Here is a 15,307-nt window from a genome sequence, read left to right as displayed (position 1 = left end):
ATCCCCATAGTCCAGTTCTATATTCAGAAGCTCATTTTCCCAGTGTGTGTAATTTCTAATGGCAACAGTATTGATATATGGTTGCAAGGCTGTAATTCAAGTGGTTATAGCACTCTTGCCAAGATAATCCATCCACCTGACAGATGTGGTATATCAAGAAGCTGATTAAACAGCCTGATCATTACACAGGTGCACCTTGTGCTAGGGACAATAAAAGGCCACTCTATAATGCAAAGTTTTGTCACACAACACAATGCCACAGATGTCTCAATTGTTGAGGGAGTGTGCAATTGGCATGCTGACTGCAGGAATGTCCACCAGAGCTGTAGCCAGATAATTTGCTATTTTTTTCTTCCAATGTCATTTTAGAGAATTTGGCAGTACGTCCAATCGGCCTAACAACCACAGACCACGTGTAACCAAGCCAGCCCAGGACCTCCACATCTGGCTTCTTCACCTGCGGGATTGTCTGAGATCAGCCACCCGGACAACTGATGAAACAGAGGAGTATTTCTGTCTTTAAAAAAGCCCTTTTGTGGGGAAAAACTGATTCTGATTGGCTGGGCCTGGCTCCCAAGTGGGTGGCCCTATGCCCTCCCAGGCCCACCCATGGCTGCGCCCCTGCCCAGTCATGTGAAATCCTAATGAATTTATTTGAATTGACTGATTTCCATATATGAACTGTAACTCAGTAAATCATTGAAATTGTTGCATGTTGTGTTTATATTTTTGTTCTGTATAACTTCAGTCGGCTGGTGTGACACCGTGGAAAAATTTAAATTGGACGCAATTTTCATGTCGCACAACTTTTAGTTGTCTCATTAAAGGTGCAAAATGGAGAAATTGCAATGTATAGTGAAGAGAATCATTGTTTCATCTAAACCACTGTGAAATATATTTTCAATAACCAAAAATATTGTATTTTAAGATGTTTGAAGCTGGTGTACAAAACTGAAAGTAAAAGATGCAAAAACTAAGGTTAAGAACGAGAAGCATAGAGATAGCGTATATAGAACGGACCTACGCTTACATTTCGATGTGAATTTGGTCGAGTCGCATTATTGCAACTTTAAGTGCCTTCAATATTTGTATATTAATTTCTAAAACGTATAGTTGGCTTGAGGTTGAGTCATTGAAATTAGGAGCTATTGACCTTTTAAAATATTGTACATTGTGTAATTTACTGATGGTCCCTAACCAGCCCCATAGGGAAATCAAATGTCAAACCAAGCTGTCAATGGGCATTACGATCTGATCTGGTCATGTGCAGCTGCCCTTCGAATGTGCTATATAATTACTAGGGTGCTGCCAGCTGTGGGCATGTGAGCAGGATTAAAATAAACCCAACCCAGGCCTCCTCTGAGTGGCACAGCAGTCTAAGGCACTTCATCGTAGTGCTGAGGTGCCACTATAGCCTCGAGTTCGATCCCAGGCTGTGACCGGGAGCCCCATGGGGCGGCGCACAAATCGCCCGGGTTAGGGGAGGGGGGATTTTCTTGGCTCATCATGCTCTAGCAACTCCTTGTGGCGGGCTGGGCGCCTGAAAGCTGACTTCAGTCGTCAGTTGGACAGTGTTTCCTCTGACACATTGGTACTTCTGGATTAAGCGAGCAGTTTGTTAATAAGCGGCTTGGCAGGTCATGTTTCGCCTCTCCCAAGTCCATTGCGGAGTTGCAGTGATGAGACAAGATCGTAACTACCAATTGGATATATCTCAAAATTGGGAGAATAAAACATTTAAATAAACCCAACGCACCCATGACACAATTTTTTTCTTTATCATCTCCCACATCTCAGTTTAGGACGAGACTGACTTTGTGGCCAAAATTATCACAGGCCATTTTCAAAATGCGAAGTTGCTTTCTAGGGGAAGTCGCTAATATTTTGCCATAATAGTTGACAAAATGTCTATTAATACCTTCTGGTTAAAGAAGTCCTACTTGAATTGTTTCTGGACATGTATTGTCTGTTTCAATCTACATTTTGCTACATGCAATGTTTATTGTAACCACAGGGGCAGGCAAACAACAGGTCAAGGCAGGCAGGGGTCGATTATCCAGAGTAGGAGCAAAGGTACAGGACGGCAGGCAGGCTCAGGGTTAGGGACAGGCAGGCGGGTTCAGGGTCAGGACAAACAAGGGTCAAAAACCAGGATGACGAGAAGAAGAGAGGCTGGAAAAAGACAGGCGCTGATAGGACGAACACTGGTAAGCTTGACAAACAAGACGAACTGGCACAGGCAAACAGAAAACACAGGTATAAATACCCAGAGGATAACTGGGGGAGATGGGCAACACCTGGAGGGGGTGGAGACAAGCACAAGGACAGGTGAAACAGATCAGGGCGTGACAGTTCACATTCAATTTATCCTAACTCCTCGTCATCACGTTTTCAAATTAAACTGACCATGTCACTTTAATTAGATTTAAAATCTGATTAGCCAAAAAACACACCTCATTGTGTGTTGTCCAGTAGCTTGATTGCTCCATTTAATGTGTGTGAAAGTGAATGGGAGCCAGCCCACAGAGTCTACAGCAGGCTGGTTTGATTAGTGAGCTATGTAATGATCTGCGGAAGCCATGCCAAATTAACAATGCATTGCTGTTAATAAGCTTCCATTTTCCCAATGCTGTAATTTACAACATCCACCTGGCCTCTGTCTCTCTGTAGGGGGGCGAAACCACAGGGACGGACAGGGAGCGAGCAGAGCCATGCTGCGGCAAACTCACTCGTACACACTCACAAGATACTCTGTGACGAACATAATGGCTATTTCCTCATTGAATCAGAAGCAATCGTTCTGTGAGGGTAAATGATTATGATTTGGTCCCGGAATGAATCTGGCAAAGTAGTCTTTTTAGTGGCACTAAATGTGATGTATTTAGTACCAGTGTTCTGGTTGGATCTCTATTGATTTTGGCTTGAGGACTTTAACGGCACATTGTAGATGTTTCTCTTGGCTGCTTTAGATGTTTTTCCTCAGGGATTTGTTACAAATGAAAGTAGTCCAATGAAACTAAAGCAAAATAAATTATTCCGTTTTAGGTCAAAACATTTTTTTTTCAGCACCGGTGTAATCAACAGTAATCAACAGTGTAAAAAAATAGGTAGCCTACACTTTTTTATAAAAAATATTAGTAGAAAGTAAAATACAGATAATAGTTTGGTGAATAATATGCTTTTTTTTCTTAAACTTATCACATTCAGACTAGTCTATCAAATACGTCAACACATTTCTCTGAAAACATATTTTACTTCCCTCTCAAAACCCACTTTGATTCATTCAAAACAAATCTCTCTCTCTCTCTCTCTTTCCTCCATTCTCTCCACTGCTCTTTTCACGGCTGATCTTTTATCTATCTCTTCATCCCAGCACTCCTGTCAGGATGTTATCTCTTTCTCAAATTTACATTTTAATTACAAGGCCTGCTGAACTCAGGAAAATCAATATGGCCACCATTGGCAGCCACGTTCTGTGCCTCCCTGCCGCTATAGGCCTCTCTATTTCCTCTTATTGATTTATCTCTTTAACACCTGCAATTTTATTGCTTCAGCTACCATTTTTGTCAATTTGAACAGAAAAATAAAGGATTTGCTAGTATTTCACAATTCCTCAGATGGGGTCTTTGCTTGGAACAATGCAATAAATCAGAGGGATGGAGGGCTCTTGGATTAACCCAGGGATACGCCAAGGAAGGAAAGAGCTCTCTCTGAGGAGAAAGGAGAAAGTGCATGAAACATTTAAAATGTTACTTGTGCCTCTGACCAACATTACATTATTTCTATTGCCCTCTTTTGTTCCTGGGGAGGTGGGGGGGGGGGGATTTATTTTAAGAAATACATTTGCATCATAGTAATAATTTTTCGTAGTACCATAGTATTTTCTAATGTATCTGGTCTGTTACTCTTATCTGCCTACACTGATATTATACGTGGTGGAGAGGAGAGGAAGATGAGGTTAGATACTCACAAACATAGCTGTCAGGCAATTACCCTGTGTCCTTTGTGATGTTAAAAACTGCCCTTTAAATCTTTTAATTTATTTGTTTTAATAAGTTTAAATTGTCCTGGCGTACGCCCGGGGCAGGTGTCGGCTTAGAGCAGAGCTGTGATCTCTCTTCCAGCCTTCCAGTCTGACCCCCATAGAAGCCCTCTACAGACCCTCCCTGCCCACCCAGGAGGCTAATGCACTGTGGCCGAGCCACTCCACTCCACTGTGTTAGCATCACCTACATTAGGTGTGGGAAACATCTCGAGGCTCGAGGGCCACACAGAATTTTGTTATTGGAGAGGCTGTGGATGTTGTTTAAGAGGATAGTGTGTTTAAGAGGATAGTTGTACATTTTACAAAAGGCTAGGACAATAAATAGCTGGCCCACAGACACTCTGGTCAGTGAGCACACAAAACTGAAGTAGTATAATGTGCTAGATAAATCTGTGCATAAGTCTACGGAAGTCCTTGAATATATACAGTATATAACCTCATATAATGTAATATAAAAACTATATAACCTACTCTGCTGGTTATTCCAGGTTTGGAGCCGTCCCCCTCTACCTCTGTGGCCAATAAGAATCCAGTCCAGCCTCCAGTGAAGCGTCCTGCACCAGCAGCCTCTCACACCCTCTCCAGGCCCAGAAAAAGAGCCACTGATTAGGAACATGACCCCACCTGTTCCAAGCAGGGCCAACCCCACATACCTAGCTCCAGGTGACCCCTCTCTGCTTCATTTCATAACTGTATATGTTTGTAACATAATTTATGTTTATAACATATATTGCACCATCCCCTTCCATTATATCGTTCCACATGAATTGGAATTTGGGACTGCTACTTGGAAATATTTGGTGTCACGGCCAATGAGAAGAACCACAGCCTCAACTACTTGTAACTCCCTGTTGTCTCCCGTCTCTCTTTTTAGCTCTGCAGCAGGAGGTAGCGAGGACCCCACAGACCAGGCTAGTGACTCCTGTGAAGAGAGGGAGAAAGCTCCAATCATCCCCTTCGGTCTGGTCCTCTATTACTGGGGAGAGGAGCAACACAACGCAGGGAAAAATCATCAAGTACATACAGCCTCACAACACCCTCAATGACTAGCCTATTTTATTGAGTAAACATTGAAATGGGCAACTGCAACGTCTCGGGTTCAACTACTGCACACAACTTAACTTCTCGCAAAGTTTTTTATTGCCATTAATATGGCCACTAGAGCACTATTATCTGTTCAGAGGCATTGTAAATCTCTGTTATTAGTTTTAAAATGTAAAGATAACGTGATTATGAGTTATGAAAACAGACTCTCCCATAACAATGCAACTAAATTCTCAGCTATTAGCTATAGAATTGCTACAGATTCATGTTAATAAAGAACAGGTCATTGCAAATGGAGTTCCTCACACCCCTTCCTCTATCCTGGTATCCAAGAATAGCTCCCAGCACCAGTTCTGGGTTCCCAACTAGATAGAGGAGGAGGTGGAGAATAAGAAGTTTGCCGGCCAGATGAAGTCCAGGTACACTATATATACAAATGTGTGTGGACACTGCTTCAAATTAGTGGATTCAGTTATTTCAGCCAAATCTGTTGCTGACAGGTGTATAAAATGGAGCACACAGCCATGCAACCTCCATAGACAAACATTGGCAGTAGAATGGCCTTACTGAAGAGCTTAGTGACTTTCAATGTGGCACCGTCATAGGATGCCACCTTACCCACTAGTCAGTTAGTCAAATTTCTGCCCTGCTAGAGCTGCTCCGGTCAACTGTAAGAGCTGTTATTGTGAAGTGGAAATGTCTAGGAGCAACAACGGCTAAGCCGCGAAGTGGTGGGCCACAATCTCACAGAATGGGACTGCCGAGTGCTGAAGCTTGTAGCTAGTAAAACTCACCTGTCCTTGGTTGCAGCACTCACTACCAAGTTCCAAACTGCCTCTGGAAGCAACTTCAGCACAGGAACTGTTCGTCGGGAGCTTCGTGGGTTTCCATGGCGGAGCAGCCGCACACAAGCCTAAAATCACTATGCACAATGCCAAGCGTCGGCTGGAGAGGTGTATAGCTCGACGCCATTGGACTCTGGAGCAGTCTGACAGACGCATCTGGGTTTGGTGGATGCCACTTAAATGCTACTTCCCCAAATGCATAAGACCAACTGTAAAGTTTGGTGGAGGAGGAATAATGGTCTGGGGCTGTTTTGCATGGTTCGGGTTAGGCCCCTTAGTTCCAAAAATCTTAATGATAAAGCATACAATGACATTCTAGACAACTCTGTGCTTCCAACTTTGTGGCAACAGCCCTTTCCTGGTTCAGCATGACAATGCCCCCAAAGCGAGGTCCATTCAGAAATGATTTTCCCAGATCAGTGTGGAAGAACTTGACTGGCCTGCTCAGAGCCCTGACCTCAACCACATCGAACACCTTTGGTATGAATTGGAACACCGACTGCGAGCCAGGCCTAATCCCCTAACATCAATGCCCGACCTTGTGGCTGAATGGAAGCAAGTCCCTGCATCATGTTCCAACATCTAGTGGAAAGCCTTCCCAGAAGAGTGGAGAATGTTATAGCAGCAAAGGGGGACCAACTCCATATTAATGGCCATGATTTTGGAATGAGATGTTCGATGAGCAGGTGTCCACATAGTTTTGGCCAATAGTGTAAATCACATTTCCATGGGTAGATCATCCCACGAGACGAGCTGGGAAAACCCACCAACCCAGAGGACGCTGAGCGCCTAGAGAAAGAGGAGAGGGAACTCAGAGAGCCTGGTGAGGGACATAGGAGTGGTCCTATTACATACTTTTCCTTTTTAAAATTAAAAGAATATCAAGGAATTGAGACTGAAAAAAGTAATTGTATAATTCTCTAGCTCACAGCAGTCAGTAATATGGCTCTAGGCATTGCCAATATGCAATAGGTTCCCTTCAATAATGGTCTTAATGTACCAATAGTTGCCCTGTGCAGTAGCAGCCCTCTCCGGTCTAGACTGTGGTAAAGAAGGAGAGCCAGAGACAATGGAAACACTTCCTGCCTCTGACTCCCCCAGTTTTCTCCCTTGGAACTCTCCATCACTCCCAGTCCCATCCTGTCACACAAAGGAGAGGAGCAAGACAGCACCACAGAGCCAAAGTCAGGAGGCCAGAGGGGGTGGGCCTCTTCAATAGCCCCGATAATAGGTTGGGCTGCTGTGTCTGGCTCTGGGGTCTGGCTCTCTCTTTCTCTCTCCCTCTCCTGGAGGCCGCGCTAAAAGCCAATTAAGCGTGTGTTGGCTGCTGCCAGCGGAGCGTCGGATGTGCTTTCTCTGCCTGCAGTCACTTGTTAACAAACAGGTATCAGGGCCAGCTGACTCGGGGCACTCGCTTGTGAAATAGCATCTTTTGTAACTAACTACTCTATTGATCCCCCGCTCCATCAGCCCTGCAGACCCATCCCATCCAGCCACTGCCACACAGTGTGTCTAGGGCTCTCTGAGCTCAGCACAGCGGCAGGCCCTCCCACCGGTCCGCCAGGCCACCCACCAGGTACCAACTGTATGAGGACCTGCAGAGTTCCATCAATCCTCTCACTGCCTGCCTGGTCACTCCACTCGCTCTCCTAGAGCACTATTGATTTTTGCTCAAATGCCCTCAAATAGTTTCTTAGTGTGGCCCCACACACTCATAGGTTGTATTTTATATTCTACAGTAACCAATTTATGGGTCTCTGACTGTTGCCAGTCTGAAAGAGAAGTAGACCCTGGCTTGTAGACATTGCAGCACGTTTATCTTTCGATGCCAACTCAATTCTTAATTTGAACTTAATTTGTCTAACCATTCCAAACTCTTAAAAATAGGATTGGTCAGGCTGCTATAGGTTATCACTGTTAACAATATTGAAGACGTCTTCGATGTCTGAGAGAAAGAGTTACGGTTTATGATCCATCTTTGCACATTAAGGTATAAGTAGATTTGAATTAGAATTCCCAATTATAGTCATGACATTTAGTTAATTTGCTATGTGGCTCACATTGAATTTAGCAATAGTTAGCTGGAATATTGTATTAATGATACTCCAGGCTTGCATTGATGACTTATTTCAATACAGTTATTACAGCAGCTATTTTTTACACTCTAAAACCTCCAGGCCATCCTGCTGAAATGACATTTACACCAGAGAAATAATAAATGATCCACTTTAGTTATGGTTCAAAAACCACAGTCTCAAACAGTGTATGTGTCGAACTGCTTTGCTTTATCTTGGCCAGGTCGCAATTGTAAATGAGAACTTGTTCTCAACTTGCCTACCTGGTTAAATAAAGGTGAAATAAATAAATAAATAAAATGTTTCTTGAGAAATAACGGTAGTGTATGCGTAGGGTACCTCTACTGCCCGTAGGCCAAGGCCAGGACTGTGCTCCTGAGGCTCTGTCTGTATACTGTATAGTGTCAGTCCAGGCTCCCAGCTGCCTTTGTGGTGGTTGGTCTGTATGGTGTGTGGCCTGACCCTGTGGACGGGCACAGCTGGAGTGGAATCCAGGCTGTTGACAGAGAAAAGGCCCATGCTGCAAGGGGCTTCAGACAGCTTAACTTAATAAGGGCTCTCTCCTCTCATCCTGGGGATGGGAACGAAAGCACACAAAATGCAGGACTTAACCACAGAGGGATCATGTAATAGGGGGCTTTCACCATCCCATTCCAACCCGACACTGCCTGCCACCCCAGGGGAGATGAACACTCCCCCACCCCAAATTAATTTGTAACTAAAATTGGTGCCCCTCTTTTACAGGCTCTCACAACATGTCACTCTCAGGGGTGATTGAGGAGAGCCCTAATACAGGACACAAAATATCAACAAACAAACAAACACCTTTTTTTCAGCTTGATGCTGTTATGAGGCTGAGTTGACGGTGCAGTTCACCTATTCCATCAAGGTTAGCCGTAGCCTTGGAGTGGGCCATCACAGCCATGATTAATCCCCCATACCATCACCATCCTCTTGTAGGACCTTGAAACACATACCCTTTCTGGGCCCTGGGCTGGCTGCATGTCTCTGAAACTGTCTCATACAGCCTCATCAGGTCTTCCACACTGTGTTGTCTGTGTGAGGCATTTTAGGTTTGACCTTTCTTTTAAAACCATAATCGAGTATCTGTATTAAGTTGTCTTAAAAATATACAGTACCAGTCAAACGATGGGACATTCCAGGGTTTTTAATTGATTTGTACTATTATCTACATTGTAGAACAATATTGAAGACATCAAAACTATGAAATAACACATATGGAAACATGTAGTAACCAAAAAAGTGTTTAACAATTTGAGATTTTTCAAAGTAGCCACCCTTTTCCTTGATGACAGCTTTGCACACTCTTGGCATTCTCTCAACCAGCTTCATGAGGTAGTCACCTGGAATGCATTTCAATTAAAGGGGGGCCTTATTAAAAGTTCATTTATAAATAATGGCACCAGAAGGGATGGCTGCAGTTTTATAGGCTCCTAACCAACTGTGCTATTTTGTTCTTTTTTTCCAATTTTTTGTAACTCATTTTGTACATAATGTTGCTGCTACCGTTGCTGCTACTGTCTCTTATGACCGAAAAGAACTTCTGGAATATCAACCAAGAGTTATTCGTAGCCATCAATATTATTTGTAGCCATCTATTTACCACCAAAAAACAATGCTGGCACTAAGACTGCACTCAATGAGCTGTATAAGGCCATAAGCAAACAAGAAAATGCTCATCCAGAAGTGGCGCTCCTAGTGGCCAGGGACTTTAATGCAGGCAAACTTAAATCCATTTCATGTCATGTGTAACCAGAGGGAAAACAACTCTCTAGACCACCTCTGAACACATACAAAGCTCTCCCTTGCCCCACATTTGGCAAATCTGACCATAATTATATCCTCTTGATTCCTGCTTACAAGCAGAAACTAAAGCAGGAAGTACCAATGACTCGCTCAATACAGAAGTGGTCAGATGACATGGATGCTACGCTACAGGACTGTTTTGCTAGCACAGACTGGAATATGTTCCGGAATTCATCCAATGTCATTGAGGAGTATGCCACCTCAGTCACCGGCTTTATCAATAAGTGCATCGGCGACCTCGCCCCCACAGTGACCGTACGTACATTTCCCAACCAGAAGCCATAGATCCCAGGCAACAACCGCACCGAGCTAAAGGCTAGATGTTTCGCTTTCAAGGAGTGGGACACATAAGAAATCCCGTTATGCCTTTAGACGAACCATCAAAAATGCAAAGTGTCAATACAGGACTAAGATTGAATCCTTCTACACCGGCTCTGACGCTCGTCGAATGTGGCAGGGCTTGAAAACTATTACAGACTACAAAGGGAAATCCAACCCCGAGCTGCGTAGTGACGCGAGCCTACGAGATGAGCTAAATGCCTTTTATGCCCACTTTGAGGCAAGTAACATGGAAGCGTGCATGAGATCACTAGTTGTTCCGGACAACTGTGAGATCACTAGCTGTTCCGGACAACTGTGTGATCACGCTCTCCGTAGCCGATGTGAGCAAGACATTCACATAGCAGCAGGGCCAGACTGATTACCAGGACCTGTACTCAAATATGTGCGGACCAACTGGCAATTGTCTTCACTGACATTTTCAACCTCACCCTGCCAAGTCTGTAATACCTACATGTTTCAAACAGACCACCATAGTCCCTGTGCCCAAGATAGCGAAGGCAACCTGCCTGAATGATTACCGCCCCGTAGCACTCACGTCGGTAGTCATGGCGTGCTTTGAAAGGCTGGTCATGGCTCACATCAACACCATCATGCCAGAAACCCTAGACCCACTCCAAATCGCATACCGCCCCAACAGATCCACATATGACGCAATCTCAATTGCACTCCATGCTGCCCTTTCCCACCTGGAGAAAAGTGAGAATACTGTTCATTGACTACAGCTCAATGTTCAACACCATAGTGCACACAAAGATCATCACTAAGCTAAGGACCCTGGGACTAAACACCTCCCTCTGCAACTGGATCCTGGTCTCCCTGACGGGCCGCCCTCAGGATGTAATGGTAGGCAACAACACATCTGCCAAGCTGATACTCAAAAAGGGGGCCCCTCAAGCATGCTTAATCCCCTCCTGTACTCCCTGTTCAAGCACGGCTCCAACACCATCATTAAGTTTGCTGTCGATAAAGCAGTGTAGGCCTGGTCACCGACAACGATGAGACAGCCAATAGGGAGGAGGTCAGAGACCTGGCTGTGTGGTCCCAAGACAACAACCTCTTTCTCAATGAGAGCAAGACAAAGGAGCTGATTGTGGACTATAGGAAAAGGAGGAACGTACAGGACCCCATTAACATCGACAGGACTGAAGTGGAGAGGGTTTAGTTCCTTGGTGTCCACATCACCAACAAACTATCATGGTTCAAACACCAAGACAGTTGTGAAGAGGGTTAGACAAAAAAAATCCCCCTCGGGAGACTGAAAAGATTTGGCATGGGTCCTCAGATCCTCAAAAGGTTCTACAGCTGCCCCATCGAGAGCATCCTGACCGGTTGTATTTACCGCCTGGTATGGCAACTGCTCAACATCTGACCGGAAGGCGCTACAGAGGGTAGTGTATAAGGCCCAGTACACTGGGGCAAACCTTCCTGACATCCAGGACCTATATAATAGGCGGTGCTTGAATCTTGACTAGCACCCCAAAAATGTATCATATTACTCAAGTGCTAGCCTCTCCACACTGGCTTCCTGGAAAGGCTAGGGCTGATTTCAAGGTTTTACTAACAAAGCATTACATGGGCTTGCTCCGACCTATCTCTCCGATTTGGTCCTGCCATACATACCTACACGTACTCTATGGTCACAAGATGCAGGCCTCCTTATTGTCCCTAGAATTTCTAAGCAAACAGCTGGAGGCAGGGCTTTCTCCTATAGAGCTCCATTTTTATGGAATGGTCTGCCTACCCATGTGAGAGACGTAGACTCGGTCTCGACCTTTAAGTGTTTATTGAAGACTCATTTCTTCAGTAGATACTATGATTGAGTGTAGTCTGGCCCAGGGGTGTGAAGGTGAACGGAAAGGCACTGGCGCAACGAACCGCCCTTGCTGTCTCTGCCTGGCCGGTTCCCCTCTCCCCACCGGGATTCTCTGCCTCTAACCCTATTATGGGGGATGAATCACTGGCTTACTGGTGCTCTTCCATCTCATCAGTAGGAGGGGTGTGTCACTTGAGTGGGTTGAGTCACTGATGTGATCTTCCTGTCTGGGTTTGGGCCCCCCCTTGGCTTCGTGCTGTGGGGGAGATCTTCATGGGCTATACTCAGCCTTGTCTCAGGGTAGTAAGTTGGTGGTTTGAAGATATTCCTCTAGTGGTATGGGGGCTGTGCTTTGGCAAAGTGGGTGGGGTTATATCCTGCCTGGTTGGCCCTGTCTGGGGGTATCGTTCGACGGGGCCACTGTGTCTTCTGACCCCTCCTTTCTCAGCCTCCAGTATTTATGCTGCAGTAGTTTGTGTTGTGGGGCCATGGTCAGTCTATTGTGTCTGGAGTATTTATCCTGTCTTATCCGGTGTTCTGTGTGAATTTAAGTATGCTCCTTCTAATTCTCTCTCTCTCCCTGTCCCTTCTTCCCCTCCCGGAGGACCTGAACCCTGGGACCATGCCTCAGGACTACCTGACCTGATGACGTCCACCTGGTCGTTCTGCTGCTCCAGTTTCAACTGTTTTGCCTGTGGCTATGGAACCCTGACCTGTTCACCAGATGTACTACCTTGTCCCGAAAACCTGCTGTTTTTGACTTTCTCTCTCTACCGCACCTGCTGTCTCTAACCGGGGCGGCAGGGTAGCCTAGTGGTTAGAGCGTTGGACTAGTAACCGCAAGGTTGGAAGTTCAAACCCCCGAGCTGACAAGGTACAAATCTGTCATTCTGCCCCTGAACAGGCAGTTAACCCACTGTTCCTAGGCCATCATTGAAAATAAGAATTTGTTCTTAACTGACTTGCCAGGTTAAAAAATATATATATTTTTTTTAAACTCTGAATGTTCCGCTATGAAAAGCCAGCTGATGTTTACTCCTGAGATGGTGTCCTGTTGCACCCTCTACAACCACTGTGATTAATATTTGACCCTGCTGGTCATCTATGAACGTTTGAACATCTTGACCATGTACTGTTATAATCTCAACCCGGCACAGCTAGAAGAGGACTGGCCAACCCCTCAGAGCCTGGTTCCTCTCTAGGTTTCTTCCTAGGTTCCTTCCTTTCTAAGGAGTTTTCCTAACCACTGTGATTCTACATGTGCATTGCTTGCTGTTTGGGGTTTTAGGCTGAATTTCTGTGTAGCACTTTATGACATCGTCTGATGTAAAAAGGGCTTTATAAATACATTTTATTGATTGATTGATTGCCAGAGGAAGGCCCAAAAAATTGTCAAAGACTCAAGTAATCCAAGTCATAGACTGTTCTCTCTGCTACCGCATGGCAAGCAGTACCGGAGCATCAAGTCTAAGACCAAAAGGCTCCTTAATAACAGCATCTACCCCCAAGTCATAAGACTGCTGAACAACTAAACTTGTCACACCCTGATCTGTTTCACCTGTCTTTGTGCTTGTCTCCACCCCACTCCAGATGTCGCCCATCTTCCTCATTATCCTCTGTGTATTTATACCTGTGTCCTCTGTCTGTTGCCAGCTCGTTTTGTTTCGTCAAGCCTACCAGCGTTTTTTCCGTGCTCCTTTCTGTTCCTGTTTTCTAGCTTTCCCGGTTTTTGACCATCTACCTTCCCTGACCTTGAGCCTGCCTGCCATTCTGTACCTTTCGGACTCTGCTCTGAACTACTGACCTCTGCCTGCCCCCCTGTTTTTGTAATTAACTTCTGTTACTTTGAAACTGTCTGCATCTGGGTCTTCTCCTAAGCTTTGACAGTACGAACTGGCCATGACGGACCCAGCAAACTCGGACCAGCTCTGCAACGCTGTCTCCTTACAAGAGCCACATTTGGAAGGCACGAGGAGTTGCTTCGTGGTCTTATGGAAGGGTTCCAGACCTTGGCAGAACCTCATGACCGCGCGTTGAACACTTTGCTGGAGCAATTCCGCGGGTTGTCTGTCAGGCAGTCTACCATGACGGTAACCTCCCACCCCCTCAGTAACCTGGCTGTTAGCAGCGCGGCCTCCCCGGTTTCCCGAGAGCCCCACTTACCTCCCCCGGAACACTTAGCTGGAGAGTCTCAGAGGAGGAGGTTAAGGATGAACTAGTAGCCTGGGAACTACTGACGGATCTCGACTCGCTCGTTGCCTTGACCACCCTGATTGATGGGCGGCTACAGGAATGCAGGAAGGAGAGGGGGTCCGATTCCACTCACCTGCCCAAGGATTCCACCTCGCCTCCAAGGCATCCCGGAAGTCCCAGACGTCTCCGTTGCCGAGAGGACTCGAGGCGACTCTATGACTGCAGGATCGAACTTCCTCCAGGCACCACCCCGGGACTACTGTACTCTCTGTCGGGTCAGGAGACCAGGGCTATGGAGACCTATATCAAGGACTCCCTAGCTGCAGGGTATATCCGTCCTTCTGTCTCCCCCGCTGGCGCAGGGCTCTTCTTTTTGGAGAAGGACAAAACCCTCTGCCTGTGCATTGACTACCGGGGCTTCAATGATATCACCGTGAAGAACCACTATCCACTACCACTCATCGCCTCGGCCTTCGAGCCACTACAAATATATCTAGTCATGCCATCTGGCCCAGAGACCCAGAGTTACCTCTGTTGCAGGGGATGAGTTCATTAGAGTTACCAGCCTCAGAAAATGGGCAATTAACTGCACCTCAGATTGCAGCTCAAATAAATTATTCACAGAGTTCAAGTAACAGATACATATCAACATCAACTGTTCAGAGGAGACTGCTTAAATCAGGCCTTCGTGGTCAAATTGCTGATAAGAAACCACTGCTAAAGGACACCAGTAAGAAGAAGAGAATTTCTTGGGCTAAGAAACACACGCTATGGACATTACCCTGGTGGAAATCTGTCCTTTGGTCTGATGAGTCCAAATATGAGATTTTTGGTTCCAACCTCCGTGTCTTTGTGAGATGCAGAGTAGGTGAAGCATGGATGGGAAGTTGTGATGGTGTGGGGGTGCTTCACTGGTGACACTGTCTGTGATTTATTTAGAATTCAAGGTACACTTAACCAGCATGGCTACCACAGCATTCTGCAGCGATAGGCCATCCCATCTGGTTTGTGCTTAGTGGACTATCATTTGTTTTTCAACAGGACAATGACCCAACACACTTCCACGGCTATTTGACCAAGAAGGAGAGTGATGGAGTGCTGCATCAGATGACCTGGCCTCCAC

The sequence above is a fragment of the Oncorhynchus tshawytscha genome, linkage group LG21 (genome assembly GCF_018296145.1).
Source record: "Oncorhynchus tshawytscha isolate Ot180627B linkage group LG21, Otsh_v2.0, whole genome shotgun sequence".
NCBI classification, from domain to species: Eukaryota; Metazoa; Chordata; class Actinopteri; order Salmoniformes; family Salmonidae; genus Oncorhynchus; species Oncorhynchus tshawytscha.
Note: the sequence above shows the minus strand (reverse complement) of the source record.